Source organism: Desmodus rotundus, chromosome 6, assembly GCF_022682495.2.
Source record: "Desmodus rotundus isolate HL8 chromosome 6, HLdesRot8A.1, whole genome shotgun sequence".
Classification (NCBI taxonomy): domain Eukaryota; kingdom Metazoa; phylum Chordata; class Mammalia; order Chiroptera; family Phyllostomidae; genus Desmodus; species Desmodus rotundus.
This window is the reverse complement of record NC_071392.1, coordinates 64,330,300-64,357,961: the sequence shown is the minus strand read 5'-3', so window position 1 is coordinate 64,357,961 and position 27,662 is coordinate 64,330,300. Positions and strand designations below refer to the sequence as shown.

General features: G+C 38.1%; 1 protein-coding gene across 8 annotated transcripts in view; it reads right to left on the bottom strand.

The window, feature by feature from the left end:
• ST7 (suppression of tumorigenicity 7) overlaps nt 1-27,662 on the bottom strand; it is a 323,508-nt gene that overhangs the window by 160,512 nt on the left and 135,334 nt on the right. The gene's annotated exons all lie outside the window — the stretch shown is intronic.

Here is a 27,662-nt window from a genome sequence, read left to right as displayed (position 1 = left end):
AGCAACTGCCCTTGTTCCTTCTCAGACCCCTTCCCCACATTCAGCATCACAACCCAGCAACATGGGTTCCCCGCTCTGGTGAACACCTAAGGCTCTGCCCCTTACTACCTAACAGGCCCGCCAAGACAAAAAAAAAAAAAAATGTCCCAAATGAAAGAACAGATCAAACCTCCAGAAAAAATACAACTAAGCAATGAAGAGATACCTAACCTATCAGATGCACAGTTCAAAACACTGGTAATCAGGATGCTCACAGAATTGGTTGAATTCGGTCACAAATTAGATGAAAAAATGAAGGCTATGCTAAGTGAAATAAACAAAAATGTGCAGGGAACCAACAGTGACAGGAAGGAAACTGGGACTCAGATCAACGGTGTGGACCAGAAGTTAGAAAGAAACATTGAAACAGAAAAAAATGAAGAAACAAGAACTCAAAAAAATGAGGAGAGGCTTAGGAACCTCCTCGACATCTTTAAACATTCCAACATCCAAAACACAGGGGTACCAGAAGGAGAAGAGGAAGAACAAAAAATGGAAAACTTACTTGAACAAATAATGAAGGAGGAAGTCCAGGAAGCTCAGAGAGTCCCAAAGAAGCTGGAGCCAAGGAGGAACACACCAAGGCACATCATAATTACATCACCCAAGATTAAAGATAAGGAGAGAATCTTAGACGCAGCAAGAGAAAGGACACAGTTACCTACGAAGGAGTTCCCATAAGACTGTCAGCTGATCTCTCAAAAGAAACCTTGCAGGCAAGAAGGGCTGGAAAAAAGTATTCCAAGTCATGAAAGGCAAGGACCTACATCCAAGATTGCTCTATCCAGCAAAGCTTTCATTTAGAATGGAAGGGCAGATGAAGTGCTTCTCAGATAAGGTCAAGATAAAGGAGATCATCATCACCAAGCCCTTATTATATGACATGTTAAAGGGACTTATCTAAGAAAAAGAAGATTAAAAATATGAACAGTAAAAATGACAGCAAACTCACAGTTATTAACAACCACACCTAAAACACAAACAAGAGCAAACTAGGCAAACAACTAGAACAGGAACAGAAGTATAGAGATGGAGATCACATGGAGGGTTGTTAATAGGGGAGTGGGAAGGGGAGAGGGGGGAAAGGTACAGAGAATAAGTAGCATAAATGGTAGGTAGAAAATAGACAAGGGGAGGTTAAGAATAGTATAGGAAATGTAGAAGTCAAAGAACTTATATGTACAAACCATTGGACATGAACTAAATGGGGGGAATGTGGATGGGCGGGGGTGTGCAGGGCAGAGGGGAATAAAGGGGAAAATGGGACAACTGTAATTACATAATCAATTAAAAAATATGGAAATCCAGTATCTTCATTGTACCTCCGTGAATGGTTTTTTATTTTTTAGGCACATTTTACATACACGACATTTGTATGTTTCCAAAACTCTCACAGGAGATTCTGGGGAAAGCTGGTGGCAACATAGGTAGGGGTGGAGTCCACTTCTCCCTGTGCATGGGTGAAACACCTAGCCAATCTTCTGAGGAACAGAGCAAACAGCCAATGGTATCCCAGCATATATGAAGATTGGAGACCAAAAGTTGTAGAGGACATTGAGAAATCAGATGGTAAGGAGAGTGCTTCAGGACAGTAAAGTCCCTAGGACCAGCATGAGGATGAGGGCGGCTGCAGCCCCAGGCCCAGTGCCCATCAGGCTCTGTGGCAGGATTCTTGGGAGAGAGCCAGGTCAATGGCTCCCTCCCCTGCCAAACAAGGTTTGAGCAGCACCATAAAGTACCTGGATGCTTGAAGTCGCAGGGGGATAATAAGGACGAAGTGGCAAACGCACAGGGGCAGTGTGACCCACTGAGACTGTGGATGTCAGCTGGGAAGAGTTGGGCAATGACAGACCCTGACCTGTCACTCCCCAGGCTGGTTGGAGAGTTGGGCTGTGTGAGAGGCCAGGCGCTTGTCTGGAGCGGCAGGCTTGAATAGGAGGAATTTTTCAAAAAGAAAAAGAGAAAAAAGAGACATTCAGATGCTGTTTGGAGAATTCTCCTGCAGCAGCTGCCCCCACCTCCTGTGCCCCTACCCTGACCCAGCTACGCACTCACACCCAAAGCCCCAAGGACCATGCTCGCCCAATCCTGCGACCTGGCTGCTGGCCTTCCCACTCCAGCAGCGAAGCCAAGTGCTCTGGGCTGCAGATCCAACTGGCTCTCCAAGAAGAAGGCAGAGATGCCCCTGCAGAGGACAGCTGCAGGATTCAGGGAGTCAGCAATCCTCACAAAGACTTAACTCAGTGGGGAGCTGACCAACCCTGAAGGGGCACTGAGAGTCCCTAGCATCTAGGACAGCAAAGAGCAAAAAGGTGGTGTGTGCGTTGCCCCTAATTGGTGCACCTCAAGGATAGTGCAACTAGTGGACTGAAAGTGTAGTACAGGTGCAGAAGGGCACTGGAGGCCCCACAACAAACTGAGGAACTGGGCTGGAGGCTGGACAACTGGGAAGAGTGCGGCTCAGGAAGGGAGAAAAGTGAAACAAATCCCTCCTCAGCCTGCTGCAGCCAGGAAGCCAGTAGAACTGGCTTGCCCTGTTTAAAGCCAGCACAAGGCTTTTCTTTTTTTAATTTTCTTTAAATTCCTTTTTCCTTTCTATCCATCTTTCCGTTTTTGTTCCTTCTTCCTTTCTTTCTTCCTTCCCTTCTTTATTCCTTTTCCTTCCTTCCTTTTTTTTTATTCCCACAAGTGAGTGACAATAAAACCTGCAGCTGTGAAAACACGGGAGTTAGACCCAAAGAGGGATTATCCCAAAACACAGACAGTGAGAATTTGCCACTCCAGAGAACTTGCAAGTTACTGTATATTTGTATTAGTAAATATTTTCATTATTCTTACATCTTTTATTTTATTAGTATTTTTGTATTTCTCTTCTTTCTGTTTAGTCTTCTTCACTTGGTTTGTTTAATTGCATTGTTTGACTGGTTTCCCTTGCTCTCTGTTTCATAGTGTATTTTTAATTTTCTGAGTTTCACTTCACTTGTGTTCCAATAGCACACTACTCTAGGTCCTGTACTTCGTATTCTAGTTATACAGATCACATAGATTCTATCGTATGATGGTTGCTCCATTACCATTGTAAATAATTGCTGTTCCATACAATTGTAAAGACTACACAGCACCACTCTCTCATCTTAGCTCCCTTCACTGTTTCCTGAACTTCAATAATGTTGTGGTTAACTCTATTCTCTCACACATTACACCCATTTTCTATCCTTCACTCTCACTTTACCTCATAATCTGACCTCCCACAAGCTCACTGCTTTCTAGATCCAACTCATAATCCTTCCCCCCTAACAAGAGTCTTATCTTTTTTCCACCCTAAAAAATGCCTAGTTGGGTCAAATATCATGGTTAACACTGTACTTATCCAAAGGATCTCCTGTCTCTTCTCTACAGATTGGTACTTTAAGTCCCATAGAATACACTCCCGCTGTCTTAATCCATTTTGCCTTCCCCCTCCAACTGATCACATAAAAGAGTAGGTGGGAGCTGTGAACAGCAGTATATCTGCTGGAAGGGAGAAACCACCAACAAAGGAAGCACCAATGGAAAAAGGTGAAGGAGTAAGTGGAAGCCACACTAACCTACACCCAGGACCAATCTGGAAATACAACTAAAAGGTAGGGAAATTACCCAGAACAAACAACTGAACAATAGCGAGAGAGAAGCCTCAAAACCTCGGACAGACAGAAGAACCAGCATTAACACAACCTGTCCACACCTGCACAACAGAATACCAGACGTGGTAGACGGAGTGACCCTCAGTTAACCAGCTGGATGGAAGAACCCACCGAGGAAAGACCCCAAAACAATCAAAACCCAAAGACATCCAGAGAGCCAACATAAGTGACAGCCCAAGACCAGCGAGCTCAGGAGACCAAGGAGACTGCACCACTGAATCTCACAGGTCTCCTACCATAGAAGTTCACACCAGAAACCCAGGGAGGCAGAACAGTCAATTTAAAAAGCACAGGCTAAAAAGAAGAGTCTCAGAAACACTGGGAAGGCAAAGAAACAATCTCCAAGTGAAATGAAAGGAAAGGAGGAGCCTCGGAAAGAATGCTAAATGAAATAGAGGCAAGTCAACTATCAGATATTCAGTTCAAAGCAATGGTTTTCAGGAAGCTCAATGAGCTCACAGAGAAATACCAAAAAATACAGGGAAACTACAATGAACTCACTGCAAACTGTATCAACATGAAAAAGGAAATAAAAACTATCAACAAGGGCCAAAAGGAAATGAAGAATACAATTTCTGAACTGAAGAACACAGTAGAAGGAATCAAAACCAGGCTAGATGAGGCAGAGGATTGATTCAGTGAGCTGGATGACAAGGTAGAAAAAGGCACCCAGAAAGAGCAAGAAAAGGAAAAGAAGCTCAGAAAGAATGAAGAGGGGTTAAGGGTAATGCAGGACAACACAAAACATAATAATATCCATATAATAGGGATACCAGAAGGAGAAGAACAGCAAGTGATAGAAAACTTTTTTGAAAAAGTAATGATGGAAAACTTCCCTAATTTGATGAGACAAACAAAAGTCACACAAATCCAGGAAACACAGAGAGTCCCAAGCAAGAGGAACCCAAAGAGGCCCACTTCAAGACACATCATAATTAAAATGGCAAAATTCCAAGACAAAGAGAGGATCGTAAAGGTAGCAAGGGAGAAACAGAAAGTAACATATAGGGGAGCCCCGATAAGACTAGCAGCTGACTTGTCAGTGGAAATGCTCCAAGCCAGAAGGGAATGGCAAGGAATGTTCCAAGTAATGAAAAACAAAGGCCTACAACTGAGACTACACTATCCAACAAGGTTCTCAATTAAAATGGAAGGCCAAATAGGGAGCTTCCCAGACAAAAGAAGCCTCAAAGAATATACATCCTCCAAACCGGCTCTTCAAGAGATGCTAAAGGGTATGCTTTAAGAAAAGGGAAAAAAAAAGAGTGTGAGAGAGAGGAACACAGACACAAAAAAAGTGGCAATGCATAAGTACCTATCAATAATAACCTTAAATGTAAATGGATTAAATGCTCCAATCAAAAGACATAAGGCAGCTGTATGGATAAGAAAGGATGACCCACACATATGCTGCCTACAAGAGACCCACTTCAGAACAAAAGACCTACACAAACTGAAAGTGAAGGGCTGGAAACAAATATTCCAAGCACATGGACAGGAAAATAAAAGGCAGGGAAGCAATACTCATATCAGACAAAATAGACTTCAAAAAAAGAGCCATAAAAAGAGACCCAGAAGGTCACTTCATAACACTGAATGGAAGACTCCATCAAGAAGACATAAACATTGTAAATATATATGGACCCAACATAGGAGCACCCAAATACATAAAGAAATCTTGGGAGGACTTCAAGAAAGTTATTGACAGCAACACAATTCTAGTAGGGGATTTCAACACCCCACTGTCAAAAATGGATAGATCTTCCAAACAAAATATCAACAAAGATATTGTGGCATTGAACAAGGCCCTAGATCAAATGGACTTAACTGATATATATAGAGAGAGCCTTTCATCCCAAAGAAGCAAAATACACATTCTTTTCAAATGCACATGGAACATTTTCAAACATAGACCCATGATAGGACACAAAACAAGCCTCAACAAATTCAAGAAAATTGAAATCATATCAAGCATTTTCTCCAACCACAAGGGACTAGAAACCAACCTCAAGGAAAAAACTGGAAAACACTCAAACTCATGGAGATTGAATAGCATGCTATTAAACAATGAATGGGTGAAGAATGAGATTAAGGAAGAAATCAAAAAGTTTCTGGAAACAAATGAAACCGAATTCAGAACAATCCAAAAGTTACGGGACACAGTGAAGTCTGTTCATAGCGATACAGGCCTACTTAAAAGAAAATAGAAACATTTCAAAGAAACAACCTAACCCTGCACCTACAAGAGCTCGAGGAACAACAACAACGACAGCCAAGAGCAAGTAGAAGGAAGGAAATAACCAAGATCAGAGCAGAATTAAATGACATAGAGACTAAAAGCACAATTCTAAGGATCAATAAATCCAGGAGCTGGTTCTTTGAAAAGATAAATAAAATCGACAAGCCTTTAGGCAGGCTTGTCAAGAAAAAGGGAGAGAGGACCCAAATAAACACAATCAAAAATGAAAGAGGAAAGAATACAACTGATACCACAGAAATACAAAGGATTGTAAGAAATTACTATGAAGAAGTATATGACAACAAATTTGAAAACCTAGGTGAAATGGACAAATTTGTAGAAAAATATAATCTTCCAAAACTGAATGAAGAAGAAGAAGAAAGCCTGAATAGACCAATAACAGCTGATATAATTGAAGCAGTAATCTGAAAACACCTGACACACAAAAGCCCTGGACCAGATAGTTTCAGAGGAGAAGTTTACAAAGCATTTAAGGAAGAGCTATCCCCTATCCTTCACAGAGTATTCCAAAAAATCCAAGAAGATGGAAGACTCCCAAACTCTTCTTATGAAGCCAATGTCATCCTAATCCTTTCCAGATGAAGACATAACAAAGAAAGAAAACTTCAGGCCAATATTGCTGATGAACATAGACGCTGAAATCCTGAACAAAATATTGGCAAACTGCATCCAGCAATACGTTAAAAAGATCATACACCATGAATAAGTGGGATTCATCCTCGGGATGCAAGGATGGTATAATATTTGCAAATCAATAAATGTAATACGTCCCCTAAACAAAACTAAAGAGAAAAATCACATGATTATAGCAATAGATGCAGAAAAAGCATTTGATAAGGTACAGCACACGTTTATTTTAAAAACACTCAGCAGGTGAGAATAGAGGGAGCATTTCTCAACCTAATAAAGACCATATAAGAGAGACGTACGGTCAGCATCATAGTCAATGGGCAAAAACTTAGAAGTTTCCCACTGAGATCAGGAAGAACACAAGGATGTCCGCTTACACCACTCCTATTCAACATAGTATTGGAAAACCTAACCACAGCAATCAGACAAGAAAAAGAAATAAAAAGCATCCACATTGGAAAGGAGGAAGCAAAACTGTCATTGTTTGCAGATGACATGATAGTGTACATGGAAAATCGTATGGACTCCACCAAAAAACTTCTTGACCTAATAAATGAATTTGGCAAAACAGTGGGATAAAAAGTCAATATTCAGAAATCAAAAGCATTTTTGTACAGCAACAATGAAATATCAGAAACAGGAATCAGGAAAAAAAATCGCATTTGATAGAGCCAAAAGAAAAATCAAGTACCTATGAATAAACTTAACCAAGGATGTAAAAGACCTGTACTCAGAAAACTACACAACACTGAGGAAATTAATTAAGGAAGACACAAACAAAAGGAAGTATGTACCATGCTCATGGGTTGGAATAATTAACATCATCAAAAGTCCAAACTACCCAAAGCAATTTACAGATTCAACGCAATACTTATTAAAGTATCAATGGCATATTTCACAGATACAGAACAAACAGTTCAAAAATTTATATGGAACCATAAAGGACCCCGAATTGCTGTAGCGATTTTGAGAAGGAAGAACAAAGTAGGAGGGATCAAATAAAAAATGGGCAAAGGATTTGGACAGACACTTCTCCAAGAAAGACATACAGAGGGCCCAGAGACATATGAAAAGATGCTCAGCATCACTAGCCATCAGAGAGATGCAAATTAAAACCACAATGAGGTACCATCTCACATTGGTCAGAGTGGCCCACATAAGCAAATCAACAAACAAATGTTGGAGAGGATGCGGAGAAAAGGGAACCCTAGTGCACTGTTGGTGGGAATGCAGACTGGTGAGGCCACTGAGGAAAACAGTATGGAATTTCCTCAGAAAACTAAAAATGGAACTGCCCTTTGACCCAGCAATTCCGCTGCTGGGATTATATCTTAAGAACCCAAGACACCAATCCAAAAGAACCTACGCACCCCAATGTTCATAGCAGCACAATTTACAATAGCCAAGTACTGGAAGCAACCTAAGTGCTCATCAGCAAATGAGTGGATCAAAAAACTATGATACATTTACACAATGGAATTCTACGCAGCAGAGAGAAAGAAGGAGCTTATACCCTTTGCAACAGCATGGGTGGAACTGGAGAACAATATGCTAAGTGAAATAAGCCGGGCGGTAAGGGACACATACCATATGATCTCACCTTTAACTGGAACATAATCAACAAAAGAAAAAAAGCAAACAAAATATAACCAGAGACATTGAAATTAAGAACAATGTAACAATAGCCAGAGGGCAGTGGGGAGGGGATAGTGGGGAGAGGGTTTTACAGGATCTACTATAAAGGACACATGGACAAAATCAAGGGGGAAGGTGGAGGTGGGGAGGGAGGTGCGACTGGCTGGGGTGGGGTGGAGGGATGGGGAGAAAATGCAGACAACTGTAACTGAATAACAATAAAAGTTAAAAAAAAAACAAAGTAGGAGGGATCACAATACCTAATATCAAACTATATTACAAGGCTACTGTAATCAAAACAGTCTGGTACTGGCATAAAAACAGACAGACCAATGGAACAGAACAGAGAGCCCGGAAATAAACTCAAGTCTCTATGGTCACTTAATATCCGACAAAGGGGCAGCAGCATAAAATGCAATAAAAATAGCTTCTTTAACAAATGGTGTTGGGAGCGCTGGACAGTTACATGCAAAAAAAATGAAATTCGACCACCAACTTACACCATACACAAAAATAAACTCAAGATGGATAAAAGATTCAAATATAAGTCGTAACACCATTAAAGTCCTAGAGGAGAACATAGGCAGGAAAATCTCATATATTCCACACAGCAATATTTTCACTGATATGTCCCCTAGAGCAAGGGACATAAAGGAAAGAATAAACAAATGGGATCTCATCAAAATAAAAAGCTTCCACACAGCTAATGAAAACAGCATTAAAATGGAAAGAGAACCAACTATACGGGAAAACATATTTGCCAGTGGACCCAGACAAGCGTCTCAGACAAGGGTGTGATTTCCAAAATATATGAAGAACTCATATGACAACTCTAAGAAGACAAGCAACCCAATTAAAAAATTGGGAAAGGACTTGAACAGACACTTCTCCAAGGAGGACATACAGAGGTTCCAAAGACATATGAAAAGATGCTCAGTATTGCTAGTTATCAGAGAGATGCAAATTAAAACCACAGTGAGATTCCATATTGAGAATGGCCATTTATAAACAAAGCAACAAACACCAAGTGTTGGAGAGGATGTGAAGAAAAGGGAACCCTAGTGCACTGTTGGTGGGAATGCAGACTTGTGCAACCACTATGGAAAACAGTATGGAATTTCCTCAAAAAACTAAAAATGGAACTGCCTTTTGACCCAGCAATGCCACTGCTGGGATTATATCCTAAGAACCCTGAAACACCAATCCAAAAGAACCTATGTACCCCAGTGTTCATAGCAGCACAATTTACAATAGCCATGTGCTGGAAGCAACCTAAGTGCCCCTCAGTAAATGAGTGGATCAAAAAACTGTGGTACATTTACACAGTGGAATTCTATGCAGCAGAAAGAAAGTAGGAGCTCCCACCCTTTGCGACAGCATGGATGGAACTGGAGAGCATTGTGCTAAGTGAAACAAGCCAGGCGGTGAAAGACAAATACGATATGATCTCACCATTAACAGGAACCTAATCAACAAAACAAACAAGTAAGCAAAATATAGCCAAAGACACTGAAATTGAGAACAGGCTGACAGTGACCAGGGGGAGCGGGGAGGGGATTATAAGGGAAAAGGGTGAAAAGTTTGCAGGAACAATTATAAAGGACACATGGACAATAACAAGTGCGGGTGGAAACAGGGGAGGGAAGTGGGAAGGGCTGGGGTGGTGGGGAGGGGTGTGTGGAAAAGGCAGAAAACTGTACTTGAACAACAATTAAAAAATGTGTAGAAAAATAAAACCTCAAAAAAAAAAAAAAAAAAAAAACCCGTTCAGGGCCATCAGTTCAATAGAAGACTGAAAGCATGCTGTGCACACTTTTTCTAATTTGTGGCTACTGCATCCCCTCTCATTGCCCTTTACCCTGGTTTCCTTGGGCTCTTTCTTATAAGTTCTTGAGTTTTTATGTATCACTATTCCCGTGATAAATCCCACGGCATTTATCCTTGTGAGGAGAAAAGACATGAAGGTATATTTTTAGAGGTTCTCCTATGGCAAGAAACTCTCATTAATCATTCTGTCTACTCTTTCCTGTACCCTTGATGCTGCCTTGGCAACTTCACAGGTAAACTGTTTCTGCTTTACTGGGCATCTGGCTCCATTGAGGAGTGGAGACAAGCACATTCTTTCTTTTCTCAGCTATGATCTGGAGAACTACACTGAAGCCATATTCAGTCTTCATGGCTCCTTGACCCTTGCTGGAGGAAAGCCATTTGTCAAGCCATGAAAAACTGTCCAAAGCCCATTGCCGACAAATCTCAGTAACCCTCAAGGACAAGCGAAGCAAGATCCCAGATTATCTGTCCCCTTTTATTTACAAGGAGGCTGATAATGAAGAACTATACTGTGGTGAAGAACAGCAGGAAGGTTTATAAAAGTCTGATTACAATCTTAGCTATTTAAACTATGTTTTGATTCAGGGTTGAAGAACCATTTTATGAATCTTTCTCTATCTCATGAACTGTTCAACATTAGAAAGAAAAAAAGATGTATCTGTGTTTAATGAAATAAGACCTTCCTCATAGTTATGCTGCAAGGAGACAGAGGCCTTTTGGAGAGATGGTACTCTGGGCTTTGGGTACCTCTAGCTTATAAGCACTCACTGTACTCAATCCTCCAGCACCCAGCCTGGTCCAGAAAGGTACTCAATGTTTGATGAACACTAAATCAGTGCTAGGTGATAAAGTTGCATCAACCATTCCCCAGAATTTCTGATTTTAAAAAACTTCCTATATCTGGAAAAATTGAAAGTCTTTGATGGTTGGGAACTTGTTTTCTGAGAGACTGTGTGTGTGTGCGTGTGTGCGTGAGTGTGTTTCTATACCCAGAGTATTTGTACAGTGTGAGATGCTCATTAGGTAGACTGAACGACTGTCCTCATTGATAAATCGAGACAGTCCTAGACATACTTATATTATCCTCACACAGCAAGATCTTGGCTCCAGAACCCTCACAAATCATTCATTTGATATATTTAAGGGTTTATCCTATTAAACGCCAAAACACTTTTCTTTTTAAAGAAATTTTACAGAAAAATCTTTCCAAAATGCATTCCATACTTAAATGTATCTTTAAACAGAATATCCTGGAAATATTTCAATCTTTATTTGATGGCTCTAAGTCATCAAAATGAACTACAGTACTGTGCAAACATGCATCAATGTTTTCAGAAACTCTTCAAGTACTCTATGGTTTTTGCAGGCAAAATAAAGTGATCCCAAACTAATGTATTTTTTTAGTCTTTATCATACTAGTTTTATCACCTGACATGCTATCAGGTTATTGTGTGCCTGCTTCAAACTGCTCTCTCTTTCTTCATAACATGCTACTTAAAAATCTATTGCTACTTCAAAGGCAGGTAAGCAACTTTGGTCATTCAATAAATATTTGTGTTTAATAGATGCCAGGCTATGTAAAATGTTGGGGATACAAAGATATATGATACATAGTTCTTGCACTACAGGAGCTCTGGGTTTTGTGGAAGAGGCAGATGTGGAAACAAATTACAATTCTGAGTGTTGCTCTGGAAATACAGAGTTCATACTTCTAACTTGGTCTTGGGCTGGGGTCAGGGACAGAATGAGAAAGCTGCTAAGTAGAGCCCCAAGGATGTGCATTAGAACAATGTAAAATAAGATCCTGGGTCTCCGGTTGGTAACTCTTTTCATCTGTATGTGCGATGTACCCTGGCTTTTTTTTTCTTAGGGCTTGGTGTTTTGGGGAGTTGAAATGGCTGAATCGCTGAGTTCTATCTAGAAAGGTCAGGTATCACTACAGTGAGCTGTAATAAATAATTCGATGGGATGGTTTTAATCAGTGTTCTAAAAGAACGCTTTCAGGGGTTCTTGTGTTCATATTGGTGGCTGCATTAGCCACACAAAATGTGCTTGAACTTCTCCATCAGCTTGAGGAGAATTTAGTCACCAACTTCTCATTTACTTCTCCTTTATCAAAAGTTCTTTAAAAAATAAAAATACAGAAGCTTCAGATGACTTGCAAAGTTGAATGTAGCAATTCATTACCTAATGGGCCAGAATGGAGATAAGTACCTAAAAGTGTTCAAAATATTTGTGGTAATCTGCTGTTTGAACAGGTAACTGTTAAATCTTAAAACACATGGAAATAGTAAGTAAGGAAGGTAAGAATAAAACCAGTAGTAACAAGAAATAATGGAATAACCACCCATATTCTAAAATATTTTCCAGTAAATGTTCTATATTCATTAATATCAGCTTATTCATTCATTTATCCAAATATACTTAGCTTATAAAAAGTGTAAGACTTTCAAGCAGACCCTGGAGTTGAAAAATAAAAAGATGAGACTGACCCTTCCCTTAAGAAGGGAAAATAAGATGTCCACACAAATAACACAGAACAGAATATAAATCATATCAGAAGAAAGGTACAGATAAAATCTAAAGGAAGAAAATATTACTTCCAACTAGGAGGATCAGAAAATCTCAATGAATGATACATCCTTCTGGGCTCTGAAAGGATAAACTTTGAGCATGAGATCGGTGGAGAGAAAAGAGATAGTATGGATTCCACACTGATATTACAGCACACAAAGGAACTGAGTAGGCATGCAAGGCAGATGAGAGAAGCAGGGAGAGAGAATGCTGACTCAATTGCCAGGTCAAGATACTCAGGCTTCTCACAAATAATGAAAAGATACCCACCATTCATGAACAGAGATGTGACCAAGACAGATCTGTTTAGTAGTGATGAGGAGTGTGTAAAATATACAGCTTTGGAAGTTATTTCAGAGGGGAGCTCCTGTAATACCATTAGGGTGGGAAGTTGGGCATATTACATGTTGCAGAGGTAAATTCAACAGGATGTGGCTCTTAACGATGTAACAAAAAGGGTGAGAGTCTGGAGAAAGTTGGTTAAATGGGGCCAAAGTCAAAATGCAAGTGATTAAAGACAGTGAGTGTGGTAAGGAAATTATGGCAGCAAGCACAGGCTACTACTACAGGAAGTCTGGCAGGAAAGAGATGAGGGTTTATCATTAAGTATGACTTAAAAGAAATATAAACAGCACCATATGAGTTAGTATGTGAATTAGGAATAAAATGCAAACATTTATTTCACTGTAACAAGATCAGCCCTCATAAGAAATCCTAAAAGAATGACTAAAACAGAATGAAGCACTTTATTTGACAGGATTTTGAACCTTACAATTACACATATGTATATTCCTATTTTATCAGTTGGGATTAAATAACAAAGTAAAAATAAAACTACTTCCTGTTCTATTTATTCTGATTTTTTCAGTTTCTATTAATTTACCTCCTCTGCTTTGAAACCCTTTGCTACCTTACAGCTAAAATGTCTGCCTTAAAGGAAGATCATGGTTTGGGCCAGAGAAGCAACGAGAAGCCATGGGGTAGTAAAATTCAAATTGGATTTTTTTAAGTTAGCTATTTCTTTTCATTACATTCTCCAACAGTTCAATGGGTAGCTTCTCTTTTGAGTAAAAAGCTGCTGCATAATAGAAGGTCTGATGAAAACTGTGTTTTTCCCTCTGGGTGAGGGTGCATAACCCAAGGAGATAACAAGCCACAGGGGAAACCACTAAACAGGCCAATATTTTAGTAGTCAGCTGCTCTAACTGCCTGGCTGTCCAAAATAAGGCTTTATAATTTTCAATTCCAGTAACTAGATTTGGCTTTTACATTCACATCAAATGGCAGGTTACTATTCCAGAGGGCACCCGCAATTATCTCCCCATGTCCAGGGCTGGCAGCGAATGATAAGTGGTAAATCACAAATGCACCTGACTTTGAGTAACATTGTGATAGTCAATGGGAATTGGAACACTGGTATTTTCAAATACTGGTAAGACAGTTTTTTTCTTTTAAATATATTAAAAGATGCAAATAAATTCCAGATGCCCTATGCTATGCCTAATAAAAATGCTCCTAATCCCTGTGGATGGATGGCCCTTTTCTCCCTTTTAAATCAATTCTGTCTCCAATAGTTTTCAGATATTGTCAAATCTCTCTATGAATGACCCATTCATCTGTAATGTAAAAAAAAAGAGAGAATAACAAAAGGAACATCTTTCTACCTACAAAAAAATGAGGGAAGGAAGGAAATTAATTTGCATGTTTTTAATTAGCAATTGTCTAATGCAATGCATAGATCCTTAGGGTCCAGGCAGTTTACCTCAGATCAGTAGTTGATTAAAACCCAAGGTTAAGGAGGCCACAGGCCTGGGTCTGAATGAGTCACTGAACCCCATACCAAGAAATCCTGTGCCACAAACATAATATTCATTTTATTTTTTAAGATTTTATTTATGCATTTTTAGAGAGAGGAGAAGAGAAGGAGAAAGAGAGGGACAGAAATATCAATGTGTGGTTGCCTCTCAAGAGCCCCATACTGGGGACCTGGCTCACAACCCAGGCATGTGCCCTGAGTGGGAATTGAACTGGCAACCCTTTGGTTTGCAGCCCATGCTCAATCCACTGAGCCACACCAGCCAGGGCCACAATACTCATTTTACAAATGAATATTACCACTGGAATGCCAATCATCACATTACAATCCCATTTTAAAATAAAAAAGTGGATTAATTTCAAAAATTTTTCCAACACATTTCTAAAAATACAGAAAAAAATAAAAATCACTCCTCCCTCCCCACACTACCAAAAGAAAAAGAAAAACCATCCTACCAGCACTGCTGATGACAACACAGGCTATGTTTTTCTTAGGAATAACTGCTAAGATAAAATCATACAAACTGACAGATGTAGAGACTAAAGCACAAAGATATATTTACATGATTACTCAGTAAGAAGTGCAGTAAGTGATTTGCAAAAATTGCCACCCTCAATATAAGTCAAATCATTATCTGCAAAATGACCAATACCATTGGTATGGAGACAAAAAAGAGGGTCTTATCAGGCCATACTTTTAAATACATATTTCATTTCAACAAACACACACTGTGAAGAGAAAGGCTAATATTTACTGACCATCTACTAAGTGCTATAGTGTCAGGCACTATTTTAGGTGTCTAGCGTGTATTTTTAAGTAATTTGTTTCCTGCCACAGCCCTCCAAAGTTAGCTATACTAGCCCCATTTTGTGAGGATGAAACTGAGGCTTGTTGAAGTTAAATAATTCACCCATAGACATGCAACTATTAAGGGCTAAACATTGATTGAACAGAGCTCTGCCTGATCCCAAAGCCAATGCTCTTTCCGCTTGGGGTATACATTTCTTTTGGGTAACTGACACTACATATGGGAAAACAAAACAAAAGAACCACCAGAGTTTTGGATTTGTTGATTAAAGTTTTCAATGTTCATGGTCTCTTCTGAAATGGCAGCCCAGTGCTTGCTACAGGGCCAGGCCCTGTGACTGGGCTCTATGGGATCTGAGAGCAAGGGGCTGCCCCAAACTCAAAGGCAAGCAGGTCCTGCAATGACTTCCTCAATCAAGGATGATGTATGCAGTCTGATGCATTCTATTCTATCCTATTCTATCTAGTAAAATATTCTTTCTCATTGTGTATCTTGTTCATTTATCTTACTATGGGTCAGGATAAAATCCACGGCCAGATATCTGATACAGAAAGAAGCAGTAAGCTCTAATGGTCAGGACATAACTATGGATATTGAAACATATGACTCCTTTCTCTGATTCTTTTTAGGCATCATTCAGTCTTCTTTATATAAATTATAGTGTGAACATTTCCCAATGTTATTAAACACTCTTTGACAACATGATTTTAGTAATGCATAATAATATTCCCTCTGAAGTCTTTATAATTTATGTAGCCACTCGTCATTGGAAATTTAGGTTGTTTCTATAGTTTCTGATGTTTCCAATGCTATTAGAAATGAGTTATTATCCTTGTACATGATGTTTTCATAGCATCTGTAATGACTTCCTTAGAATGGATTCCTAAAGGGAATATTAATAGGCTAAAAGTTACGAGCATTTTAAAGTCTCAATTCATATCATCAAATTTCTTTCCAAAATGGTTGTGCCACTTCCCACTTTGGCAGTGTCTGAGAGCACCTGCCTCATCAAATTAAGTACTGTGTTGTTAACCTTTACCAAATTAGGAGGGAGGGAAAGTGGGAAGAAGTGAAAGGGAGAAAGAGGAAGGGAGGAAGTAATTTTTTTGATTACTAGCTAAAATTTTTTCATGTTTATTTTCTCTAGTTTTTATTCTTTTGGAAACTATAAGTTCATGTTGTTTGCTTATATTTCCATCGGAGTGTATCAGATTTATAAAAGCTCTTTCTTTAGTATGTTAACCTTTTGTCTCTCATACTTGATGCAATTTTCCCAAGGTTTTCTTTTAATTTTTTGAGTTTTATTTTATTTTCAAAATTTCAACAAAATATTCTCTATTAAAAAAGTTGAGGGCTCAGGAGGAAAACATTACTGAGGGAAAACACTATATAAAATTTACTAGAGAGTAAAATTTACTGGAATGTTCATTGCTATCTTCTAGTTGTCTATGATCCAGAGAGTGGGACACTCCAGGAGTATTTGATGACATGCAGAAAACAAAACAAGAAACAACTACAGCCCCAGCCAGTGTGGGTCAGTTGGTTGGAGCATTGTCCTGTAGACCGATAGGTTGTGGGCTCAATTCCTGCCCGGGGCACATGCCTGGGTTGCAGGTTCAGTTCCCAGTCAGGGAGCAAACAAGAGGCAACCAACTGATGTTTCTCTCTCACATTGATGTTTCCGTGCCTTTCTCTCTTCCTCCCTCCCTCTCCCTCTAAAATCAGTAAGCATGTCCTCGAGTGAGGATAAAAAGAAGATGAACGAATCAGTGAGCTTCACAGAGCTCTTCACAGCGAAAAGCAATAGCAAGGGCAGGCACACACACACAAACTATAAATACTGTTCACATATGCAGAGAGGCATGTAATCACATGAGAAGGATAACAGTTTAAGTGTCTCCTGAAGACTGCAAAACAAACAGCCACAAAACCATTAAAATCATCTATTTCTCAGGCGTCATCACAGACAAAAGCAGATTTAGAAATGATGGGAGTATAACATGAGACAAATTAATATCTGCAGAGAAAAGCAAACAGTTTCTTAAAACAGGCAGGCAAGGAATCTACCTGAAAGGAAATATTCAGAAAAAAAATTCTGCTTGCAGAGTACTAGGATTAAAAATACTCTAAACTATATACCTCAGTCTCGTCTGAAATAGAAACTCTGTCACAGAGCAGTAGTGACTTGGTGTCTATGTTGTTTTTTTTTTCCTTTTGGTGTTTTGTGCCTCCCTTCTTCTTTTTCTTGTACACAGTAGCTATGTACTTCTCTCTTATTTCCTTTGACTTCCTTAGGAATAAGTCCCAGGACTAACTTAACATTATATACATGAAAACACCCAAACTACACAGAACAGGTGTTCTACAACCACAAAACAGAAAAAAATGACAGCCTAAATTTAATTTGCTCCCTGTATTTTTAATCAAAAAATAGAGTATGTCTGGCTCCCAAAACCTATAATCACAATTTTTAAATGGCTGAAAATTTTTAATGGCACTGGAACTTGATTTTCTCTGATAAATAATAATAATGGCAATAAACATTTATGAGACCTTTATAAGACTCCCAGCAGTGGGTTAAATGCTTCACATTCATTGTCTGTGTTAATTTTTACAACTTCATGAGCTGTTATTATTCTGCCCATTTTTACAGATTAGAATAGTGAAGATTAAATCACTTAAGTCATCTGTTCAAAGTCATACAGCTAGAAAGTGAAATACCCAGGATGTAAATTCCAGCACAACTGACTCTGAAGCCTGAGTTCTTAACCATTGTTCTAAGAGCACCTTTCACTAAATGAATCCCATAGCAGCTCTCTGAAAGTCTCTAGCCAGATCATTCCTTTCCATCACACATCCCTCAGTGGTCCCATCCTCCTCTCTCTTGCCTAGATTATTATACCCTTGAACGATCTTTTTGCTGCCACCTCTCAGCTCAGTCTAACCCATTCCCTACCCTGTACTAAGGTACATACTTTAGTCATCTCTTTAGTTCATAGGAGCTGATAGGCTCCAGCTTAAAGATCACTAACATAGGCAACACTAAAAACAGATGAAGAAAAGAATACCCAAAGATGGTTAAGTATCATTCCTTAGGTCATACTTCTAGGTACTAGCGAAATCTCCAGATTCCTTATTTTGTGCCTAAACTTTTATTCATTAGTGTTAGAGCAGAATGTGTCATTTTTGCCAGTGAATTTAGAAACTAGAACTCAAACACTGAGATATCTGTGGTAATTTAACAAATGCCTATATCCTCTCTATATAAGCTCAAATAATTCCTGGGGTTCTTTTATTATTATTGTTGTTGTTGTTGTTACTATTATTTAATATAGAGAAGATGGTGGAAGGAGCCAAGGTCAGGAAGCTGGCAATCAGCAACTCGCCTTACAGTGCTGCCTCCATATGCTCACATGGAAGTCTCCACACCTGGCCTAGTTTCTGTGCTGAGACACAAAACAAACACAAATATATGTTTACTTTCTTCTTTCTTAAGTGTTGGGGGAATACACCTCAATTCATGTATATATAATAAAGAAGTCAATATGTAATGGTATACAACCACAGATAACATATAAACTATATACCATATAATCCTATATTTATTATATCTTACTTGCTAATAATTTTATATATAATAATCTTAATTCCCTAAGGACTGGGCACTGTTCCATGCCTATACTTGTTCTGATTCCTCCACGGTTCTTATTAACATAGAGGAAAAATAGAAGATGTTCAATAAAGTTGATCAATTCCTAAGTTTTTAAATCATGCTGGAATATGTACTGTTTCTAGGTATACAGTATTATAAGCACAGTAAGTGATTACTTTAACCAACACACCAGACCACCCGTAGAAGGCAGGTAAACAGGCATGAGCACAGCAGGAACAATAGGCCAGATATGGAATATCCCCAGGCAGAAAGCCCCAGATACCTAGCAATGGGAAAAACTGGGAAAATAAGGACTTCATCCCCAGAGTGACCCTTCCTCCCCTAGCATGTTGCTGGTCATGTGGTTTAAACCCCTGATCTTTCATATCACTGGTCATGTGGTTTGGCCTCTACCCTGACCTTTCCTCCCCTAGCATGTCACTAGTAATGCGGTAGACCCCCTTAGAGGAGGAACAAGGGGGGCAGAGAACAGCTTCATACTACTCCCACACAAACCCTTGCATGACCACTCCCTTAAACATTAATTCCTTGGGACAATGAGGTTCTAGCCCACATCAAATAAACAAAGCCTTGGGTCTGTTGACCAGTAAGACAAGAGTTTTGGTCAAACTAGAGACAAGACCTGGGACTCAGTTGTGTTTCAGTTCCAGGCCCAGAAAATCAGAAAGGCCATCATGGTTGACACCAGAACCACAGCAATGACTAATCACTTCATTCTCTAGTGCCAACTAATCCGTAGAGACCATGACCCTGAAAGGACACAACTGGAAAAGCTGATGAATGTACTATTGAGACCCTCTCCTGGGACCTACCCCAAGATCCCTGCCTTTAGAGAGAGGATAAAAATACCTGAGTACAGAGGACCTAGTGTGGCTCTCTCTCTCAAGCATGCCTGTGCCTTGCCCCACCCTCTGCTTTCCCCACAGTGGCTCCCTCTCTGGAGCACTCCCACACCTTTCCTCCCCTCTCCTTACCCCAGGCATGTATATCCTTGCTTTCTTTTTCCTAAGTCCAAGGACCCTTCTTTTGCCTCTGTAACTTGTTTCCTGAGTCCACACAGCCCAGCTGGCTCACTTCTTCCACAGCTCACTTATTCTACCTCTGTGACTTTCTAATTTTTGCTTGTATTTGAGTCTTGACTGAATCCTTCCTTAGCCAGAATTAAGTACCAAGGTTGCTGAACCAAGGTCCAATCACCGGTAACATTCTGGTGCTGTTTCACCACTAATACATCTACTTCAGAGATGGGCATATCAGGGGTAGGCAAACTACAGCCTGAAGGCAAAATCCAGACCACTATCTGTGTTAGTAAATAAAGTTTCATTGAACACTATCTTGCTTATTAGTTTACGTATTGTCTATGGTTGCTTTCATGCTACAACAACAGAGATGGACAGTATGACAGAAACTCTGTGGTGTACGAAGCTTAAAACATGTATTATTTAGCTCTTTACAGAAAGTTTGCTGACCCCTTGTCTATATTATAAAAAATCAGTGCTTTGCTGGTATTTTCTACTAATGTTCCTCTAACAGCAGAAGAAATTTAAGTATGTACTCCAGGGGACTCATAAACCTATTTGAGAAGCATATATTTAAATATTGTAACTATTTCCCCTTCAAATGCTATGAGGAAATAATCAGTATTCAAATAATGCTGCCATTCCTGAAAACTTTACATCTGAATTCCTCATTTCCATCTCATAAACCTAAATTGTAAAAGTAAAATCAAGCTAAATAAAAGCTACTTGAAAGCATAGAGAACTGACTGGCCATTTAAACTGTGAAAGTCTTTATATCGTAGAGAAACTATGACAGTAAGAAGAAGACGGATAAAATTATTAAAACTTCTCTTACATGTTATACCAAATCACACCTCAAACAGTTTCTATGAAAATGCTATGGTCTAAAGAAAATTTTAGTAAACTAAGAAAGTCTAACTAATTGAGGTAAGATGTCCAACCATTTTTCTGGAACCAAAACATCGAAAAGAATAATTTGAGGAGCATTTAAAATCAAAGTACTCAGGCCTGCCGTAAATACCTTATTACCCTGGACTTAATGAGGAATTAACAAGAGCAGGAAGAAGCTCCTAGGGCTGTGTTGAACATCTAATACAAGCTCTCTGTAATGTTACTACATTCACAAAATTATAGTTTTATTCTAATCCTATGATTATTTCTTTTTTAAAAAACAAAATATAATTTATTTTCTTCTAGCATGTAAAATAAGAAAGAAATTTAAAGTATCCTGAGAAGTCATCATATCCTTTCTCTCCAATAAAATAGAGCTACAGTTGTTACTAAGCATCCCATAAAACAGTTTGACTGTTTTTCACTTTGGATTTGGATTTGGATGTGACATACACAATTCCAAATATTCAATGGATATAAAACTCAAGAGACATAAACAAGGATGGTATTAAAACATGCACAATAAGCTTCCCTTACACAAATGCAGTGATCATACATTCAACCACAGGATCTGAATACCTAAACCCAAAATATTTAAATCTATAGGATTATCTATATAAAGTAAAAGACCTTAATTTGGAATCTTCAAATTTACTTACTAAACTCATTCTAAAAATATGATGAGATCTTGTTCATTCACTTGTCAACCCCAGAAATCTATACACATGAACTGAGCACACTGTTGTTGGCTTTTAAAAATCACTACATGCCTATGAATTTATCCTATGGAAATAATAATGAGTTCCTGCACATATTTATCTTGAAGGTTATTTAGCAAAATATATTTACAAATATATTATTTTTAAAAGCAAAAAAAAACCCCAGTCACTTAAATATCCAACAAGAGAAATGACTAAATATTATATACCATTATAATAGAATAGTATGCAGCCATTAAAAATCACATATGTGACATGGAAAAAATAATCACATTTTAGTTTAAAAAGCATAGTATGTAACTGTATAATTTGAAAAATTTCTTAAAAATTCATAGATAATACATGTGCTGTGTAGGCACACATAAACAATATGTAGAGTTTCTGAACACAGAAAGAAATGTGGAAAGGTACAAAGCAAATGTTCTGTGTGGTAGAATTATGTGAATTTTTTTTTTGCTTCACTATAATTGAAATTTTCTACTATGTGTATTGTTTTTTTAATAAGGGGAAAAAAGGTTTTCAAAGCATGATATACAACTAGAAACCATAAAGTTGTGAATCCAAGTTGTCATGTTACTTTTATTATTTCTAATGGAGTTATTGTGCTACTATCAACTAGAAAACTAGAAAACCATTTTTGGAGAGTGGAATTAATGAAACTTTTGTCTTATACTCTTTATATTCTCTATAGTCTTAAATTATTTATACACATATGTATTATCCTGGTAATCAATAAAAGTGTATATAGTTTTATTTTTTATTTATTTTTAACAGTTCACTTTTAATTATATTTTTCCATTACTATTTATCCCCCTATACTCTCTTCCACCCATCCCCCCTACCCCCAATCACCACACTGTTGTCCGTGTCCATGAGTTCTTTTTCTTTTTAGCTCAATCCCTCCACCCTAAACCCACCCCCCAGAGCTGTCACCCTGGTCTCTTATTAACAAGCATAAAGAGTATAGTTTTAAAAACAACCAACACTAATTTTTACTTCATTGAATAAGACTTTTCCTAAAGCAGAAATTAGGGGAATTTTTTAAAGAATATTTCAATTTCTTTTAGTTTAAAATGAGGTATTAAAGGATAAGTTAATTTATGGTAGCAACTACAACAGCAACAGCAAAACCGTCCTATCTTTATTAAGAAATTTTCTAAGACAAATATGAAAAGTTATATATGTTTACATGTATGTAAATTCCAGTGTTAGAAAGATGGTACATGAACAGTGAATGGTTTTTAATGTTTGCAGTGCTACAGTCACAAACTCTCGTATGGACTTGTTAATGGCAGAGCATTTATAGCTGCGTATGTATAACACAGATTTATGCAAAAACCTAAAACACTGTTTCCAAGCCATAAAAGGAGAGCCATTTAGCAAGCCAGACTGATTTCACATGCACAGTCTGCACACAGCAATGCCACCCACCCAAGAACTATTACCATCCTTCAGTGTCGAAGTGGGCTGGTAACATGACTTAATTGCTGAGCTACAGCTAATTATAAGGCACATGAAACACTACCAGAGAATTCACCCCAACCAATTAACTGTTACAGGGTGGACGTTAATTGTCTTAGAATGTTCTGCATATGCTAATTCAAACTTTACCCCCATAAAGGCATCTGTACAACCATGACTCCTTTTTGTTCCATTCTCTTTCAAGCTTCGTAATAGTAAAAATGACCATGATACAGAGCATCTATCTATCTTGCTATCACTGTAGCTGGTATTCTGCTTTTTCCAGCTGGATAAGAATTTCTATACCTCATCCTGGACTTTAAACAGCATTGTTTAAATAATCTAAGTTACTGCATAGTAATAAGTTGATAATAACATAACTCCATTAGAAAAATGAAAGTAGCATGATAACTTGGATTCACAATGATTATAACTCAGTAAGTGCAATTAATTTGTATCACCAGATGGCTGAATTAACACATCTAATCAGCAATGCTCCTAAAACTAAGAAAGTAAAAACAATGATTATAGTTCTTGAAATCCTTATGTTTTATATTCTACCATTAAATTGTTGAAATACGAGCTGCACCATCTCAACATTAAAGAACTACAAACAATACTTTTGATTCCATGACATTGTTGTATAAAACTATTATATAAACATAGTTGCAACTAAGAGTTCTTTCCTGTACATGAATTCCTTCTATCTACATGGAATACTACTCCCAAAAAAACATCTGGGGATCAGATTTGCTCTTTCTTGATCCAGTAGCTTAATGTCTCTGAACCAGAGATTTTGGACTGTGGGGTCCTTTCCAACTCTAAAACAAAAGACATATCTCTAAGGACAAATGTAGCACAGTATTTAAGCTAAAAACCACACAATTTTGTAATTCATGTTGCACAGGGCTAATCTCACTAATAAATAGCTCCTAGCTACTTCTTTCACAAGTGAATTCAAACCCACACAAGATAACCCCTTGTCACTGATTAGACTAGCAAAAATCCAAAAGTTTGAGAACATGCATTTTTTAGGCTTGCTTAAAATGAGAGAAACCCAAAAGCTGTCTACAACAACAATAATAAGTACTATTAGTATTAATACTGCTGCTGCTATATATTATTCACTCTGAATAATTAAACTCCATGAAAATCTAATGTGGGCCTGTTATGGCTTAACTTACAATGATCATTTAAAACATGTCTACAGGAATATAAAAGCAGTTTCTGAACTCTAAATGTGACTCCTCTCTGGCTGGAGGACAGTCCTTAAGGATCCTGAATAAATTGGTGTGCTAGCCGAACATTGTCATAAATGTACATTTTATACTTCTACCATGCTAAAGATTTTATAGAAAATAATGAGACAATATTTATAAATTACTCAGAATTCCCAATAAGAAATACTTACACTAAAGGAGTTTTTAGACATGTGCATATTTATATATGCTTATATTGGATTAGCTAAATTCTGAATTGGTCCCTTCATTAGCTAAATTATAAGTTGGTAATCTAGAAATAAAAAATTTACTTTCAGTTTTACCACAAGTTTTATGAAATATTTTCTGCATTTTTTTCTTTTCTTCTGTATTTTTATTTTATAATCAATTTTTAAAATGATATCTTCTGAAATTCTCTAATTACAAGTATTTCTAAGGAAGATGAGAAAACATTATTTAGTTTTAGGAATCTCCTGCAATTTAGGGTGTTCTAGAAAACCCTAAAGATGGGAGGATGAGTGTCTTGCTCCAGATCTTTTCACACTGACTTAGGCCTCACCCTACCAGACAGGCCTGGGTGCAGAAGATGGTATGCAGCAGAGGAATTCACAAAAACACACCTTTCCATCCCTTATTTTTTCTCTTCATGTCCAAGGAAGTGGCTGTAGTGGAGAACAATGGGTTGCAAAGAGAGGCTCAACTTCATCTTCGCATTAGGCCGAATGTCTTAATTTGAGAGTAAAGGAACTTAGAGCCCCTATATTATCTAGCTTCTGTTCCAAACCATCTCCACTCACCTCCACTCCTTTATTTTTGTAGGTAGACTTCTGCCACAGAGAAAGTAAAAATTGTCATCATCATGAGCTCAGTAGGCATGTAATAGAAATTCATAATAAAGTATAAAAACTATGGGTGCTTATATATTTAAGCAACACAAAGGATACTAGTCAGTATAATTTTTCATGAATAGAATACAGTTGAATGGATTTTGCAAGTTGCTATACAGTAATTACGAGGTCTGTCTAGAAAAAGTCCAACCATCGTTAATATAACAAGGACAGTTTGCACAATCAATGTAACCTGGCAGCCAAGAATAGTGGACTGGAATGCTCGTACATGAACAATGATGACATCACTGTACTAGTCAGTGGGGGCGGTAGACATCGTTGAGTGAGCCTGTGTACTATGTGGCTGTTGCATTCAAAATGACTGAGTGAGTAGAACAATGACTCTGCATCAAATTTTGCGTTAAGCTCAAACATTCCTCCACAGAAACTATCTAGATGATTCAGAAGCCTGCAGCTATGGGCAACTGGTGATTGGCAGCTTCATCACAACAACATGCCCACTCATGCATCACATCTTTCACAGACTGTTTTGGCAAAACATCAAATCACCCAGGTGACTCAGCCCCACTACTGTCCACATTTGGTGCGCTGCAACTCCTGGCTTTTCCCAAAATTAAAATCACTTTTAAAAGAGAAGAGAGTTAGACCATCAGTGAAATTCCGGAAAATATGACAGGACAGCTGATAGTGACTGGGAGAACTGTGAGGTCCCAAGGTGCCTACTATGAAGGAGACTGAGGCATCATTGTCCTACATATAATGTTTGTTGTATCTTGTATCTTCTTCAATAATGTCTCTATTACTCATGTTACATGGCTGGATACCTTCTGGACAGATCTTGTATTTTCATCTTCTTTCTTCATAAAAATCCTCAGGAAGGGATAAAAATTATTCTCACCACATAAGCACACTGAGGTATCACCTTCACCAAGGGATAATTTTAAAGTGTTCAGTTTCTAGGAATTAAGCTAGAAGTAATGAATTAACTATATTTAAAATTACTAAATTCACTCAATGAACCAAACCTTGGTATCATCTCATACTTTAGGTTCATTGCTAATTAATCTGAAATCATTCAGTGAAATTGCACATCTGTACCAAAAACAGTACAAAAGCAAAAAGAGCATTATTCAGCACAGCATCACTACTCATTAGCAAACATGTCAGCCAAGTACAGTAAATTTAGGAAAAGCCAAATTTCCAAATTTTGCAGGGGTTCCAGGTAGAATACCCTTATTTATTTATTATGTAGTGTTGGTTTCCTTAATGTTACCTAATGGCCTTACAAAGGTTTCAGAGGTTTAATTTCTCAAAGCATTATTAAAACAAAAGCCTCATTATTTAAAGTCACAGTATATCTAAGGACTTTTCTTTTCCACGTATTGGGTTGGCCAAAAAGTCCTTTTAGGGTTTTTTTGTAAAATAAAAGACACATTTTTCTTTTTCACGAATTGATTGGGATATTTTGAGTATGTCGGCTTTCTCCCACTATTGGCTTCTAATGAGTAGAGGCCAGGGGCACTGCTAAAAATCTTCCAATGCATAAGACAGCCCCACAGCAAAGAATTATTTGACCAAAATGTCAATAGTACCAAGAAACTTCACAAACAACTTTTGACACGTTTGATCAGTCACAGCATCTTCTCCATACACTGCACAAAACTTTTTTTGCATTTTTACCTTTCTTTTTTAAAAACACATTTTATTCATTATGCTATTACAGTTGTCCCAATCTTTCCCCCTTTGCCCCCCTTCACCCTGTACCCCTGTTACCTCCAACAATCCCCACTTAGTTCATGTCCATAGTCATGCATATAAGTTCTTTGGCTACTCCTTCCTATATTGTTCTTAAAAATCCCGTCGATTCTGTACCTACCAATTTGTACTTGTTAATCTTTGCACCTTTTCTCCCATACTCCTCCCTTCCCCTCCCAACTGCTAACCCTCCAAATAATCTCCATACTTATGATTCTGTGTCTGTTCTGCTTGTTTGCTTAATTTGTTTTTAGATTCAATTGTTGATAGTTGTGAATTTATTGCCATTTTAATGTTTATAGTTTTTATCTTATTTTTCTTAAGAAAGTCCCTTTAACATTTCATATAATAAACCTTGCTGATGATGAACTCCTTTAGCTTTACCTTGTCTGGGAAGCACTTTATCTGCCCTTCTATTATAAATGATAGCTTTGCTATATAGAGTAACCTAGGTTGTAGGTCCTTGCTTTTCATCACTTTGAATACTTCTTGCCAGTCCCTTCTAGCCTGCAAAGTATCTTTTAAGAAATCAGCTGACAGTCTTATGGGAACTCCTTTGTAGGTAACTCTCTGCTTTTCTCTTGCTGCTTTTCAGATTCTCTTTATCTTTAACCTTTGCCATTTTAATTATGATATGTCTTAGTGTGGTCCTCTTTGGGTCCATCTTGTTTGGGACTCTCTGTGCTTCCTGGATTTGAATGTCTATTTTCTTCACCAAATTAGAGAAGTTTTCTTTCATTATTTTTCCTAGCAAGTTCTCAATTTCTTGCTCTTTCTCTACTCCTTCCAGCATCACAGTGA